Source organism: Manis pentadactyla, chromosome 19 (assembly GCF_030020395.1).
Source record: "Manis pentadactyla isolate mManPen7 chromosome 19, mManPen7.hap1, whole genome shotgun sequence".
NCBI classification, from domain to species: Eukaryota; Metazoa; Chordata; class Mammalia; order Pholidota; family Manidae; genus Manis; species Manis pentadactyla.
In genome coordinates this window covers 14332942-14335894 of record NC_080037.1, presented here as the reverse complement: position 1 = coordinate 14335894, position 2953 = coordinate 14332942, and positions in this window count along the sequence as shown.

Here is a 2953-nt window from a genome sequence, read left to right as displayed (position 1 = left end):
GGGCCAATGCATTCCCTTTTTGGTTTAGGCTAGTTCGATTTGAATACTCAAGTTAACTTGCAATTGCAAAAATCCCAGTGAATACACTGGGTTAGTCAGATTCCTTCGTCAAGTCCAGAGGGTGAACACAGGGTGAGGATTGAGAGAGAGAAGAAAAGGAACAGATTATAAGAGGACACTGGAAAGGTCTAAGGAGTGCGGGCGAGAGCTGCTCTGAGGGAGATGACCCACGAAGGTGCCCCGCGTGGGGACATGCAAGTGGTGGTTTGGCTGTTGAAATCCTATTTGCCTTAAGTTCCTTTTTTTAGTTCACTTTTTTTTTATAAGTCCCAAATATTCTTATTTAAAACATAGCTTTCGTGATCTAAATATGGACGTAAACCTTCCCAAGGCCTACTGACCTTCTGAGAAATATCTGGACCATAAAAATAAAAAATAAACCAAGTCCTTTTTTGAGAAGTTTCAACCATCTGAAAATCAAAAAGGGTCATAGATTCCTATAGTTCAGTTTACTCCACAGCTGGTTACCAAGGGCAACAGGTTGTTTTGAACACAGTTCTCTGAGACGTCTCTCTTTCCCCATATTCTTCTTGGAAAATGGGTAGAAAATCTGTAGTAACATACTACAGTGAGAATATAAGATTATTTCCAATAGTTGAAGACACAAGATAAATTACCTTTCAACCCATGACAAATGCTCAGCCTCTACGGCTTCAGTTCCATTATTGTTTTCTATCCCTGCTGATCAGAACACAAGAGTCTCTCGTGGTTAGAGGTTCAATCAAATCTATGCAAAAAGATGATGCTGACACTTGAGAGAAACAGTCCATGAAGGAAAGAAGAGTATACAATGGATTTCCAAAAACTACCACTGGGAGGGAAGATGATGACCTGGGAGTGATCAATGAATGTCACTGTCACATGCCAACTACTGTAGATTCTGAACCTTTTTCTGAAGAGTGATGGCTTGTTTTCATAAATCCATTCCATTCATTTCTAGGATATAGAAATGTTGGTATTGTTTTGTAGCCGTAGACTGCATCTGTGACCCACATTCAGTCCAGCTCTTTGCACGTAAGGCAAGGTCAGCTAGTGAGAGGTAGTTACTATGAATAGTATTGTATGAAGGTAATTTTCATCTTTAACGCACTGTCCAGGTGTGTTACACATCCTTTGAACACAGTCCAAGTAACTGAGCAGTTCATTATCCTTCCAAAGGTTTCACGTGTGTGTTACTTTTGTCTTTCCAACTGAGTTATGAGATAGACAGGAAAGTCCTTCCTCTGGGATGGAGAATTGTTTTCCCCGTTTCCCTGGCCCTGATGAGATCTTACAAGTGGATGGCTGCCAAGTCGTCTCTGCTTGTCTGCCTGAAAATGTGTACTTACACTTGCTGGATTATTCCCTCTGCTCTCTCCTTCACGTGAGTTCCCCTGCCCTTCAGACATCATGTGTTGGACCCCTCAGCTGCCTCTACAGCCAAGATAGATACCTCCAGCCTTCATCCCTCTTAATTCTAACGTCTTACTCGCAGCTGTTTCTTCCTCCCTGACTCAAGAGGCTGAGGCTGAAGTGTATCTCTAGAACTCACCAAGTTAGGACAGAACCAGATCAAGAAAATGCAAGTCTGTTATCTATTGTTAGCTCAAACATCATCCCAAAACTCTGTGGCTTAAAATAAGAACATTTATTTTGCTCCCAAATCTGTAATTAAGTCAGAGCTTGGCAGGAGCAGCTCCTCGTCTCTGCTGTGCCTGGCGTCAGCATGAAGTGACTCAAAGTCTGGGGCTGGCATCCTCGGCAGGCTCACTCACTCACTCACGGGTCTGCCAGTGGACGCTAAGAACACGCGGGGCTCTTTGTGCTTCTTACTCGGTTTACATGTTTTCTCTCCAGCGTGGCAGCTTCGGGACAGCCAGGCCCCTCACATGCTGGCTCAGGGCTCCTGCAGTGTGGGCCCGAAGAAAGGGAAGAAAGTGGGTGTTGTCTTGTTCTTTCTAACCTAACCTCAGACATCACACAGTGTCACAGTCACCTCACGATATCATTAAAAAGGAGTCACTGAGGCTGACCCATTTTCAAGGGGGACGGGGATTACACTCCACCGTATTATGTGAGAAGCATCAGAGAATTTCAAGACTTGCTTCAAAACCACATGGCTCATCTCTGCTCCATGTCGTGTGAGCGGCTCCCTCATGCCTGGAGCCTCTCTCTCCGTGCGAGTTCTCATCTTCAAGGAGGCTACCCTGGGCTGACTCCTCATTCCAGGAGGGGAAACGTGGAGACTGTGAGACCTTGAGAAGCTTGGGCTCAGACTTGCAGAATGTCATCTCTGCCACACTCTCCTGGTCAAAGCCAGTCACAAGGACAATCCAGATTTAAGGAGTAGGAGAACACATGGCCTTTTGAAGAAAGAAGTTGAAAAAGTTGAAAGCATTTCTGGGTAGCTATAATCGCCCACACTGAGTGATAGGACTTAAAGACCTAAGTCCTAAAATGCAAGGAGGCTTAGGTATCCTATTTCATCCCTCCTTGTTTGTGGTGAAGTGGCACCGGATGCCTTGGAAAAGGGCTTCTGGGAGCACTTCCTTTCTCTCTTATGGGCAATGCCCCTTCCTCTCTTCCATGGGGGAAGATTGCTGGTGGACCCTGCCTGACCATTTGCCTGCCAAGCAGACAGACTTGCCGACCAGCTCTCTCTACCTGCAAATCTGGGAAGCCGTCAGCTAGGGGTGTGCAGTCGGCAGGAGGTGACTGAGTAGGAGGCTTCAGGGGTGCCATTTTCATCCTCCCTAGGCCAAACTCACACCCTGAAATGTGAATGGAGGGTTGAAGCAAGTGTCCTAAAGCATTCCGGAGTATAGGGTCAGGAGCTGTGAGCTTATTCTGCGAACCTGCTCCCTTGTAGTGTCCAGGATGGACGAGGCAGAGTGTGCTGCGGGCAGGGCCTGTC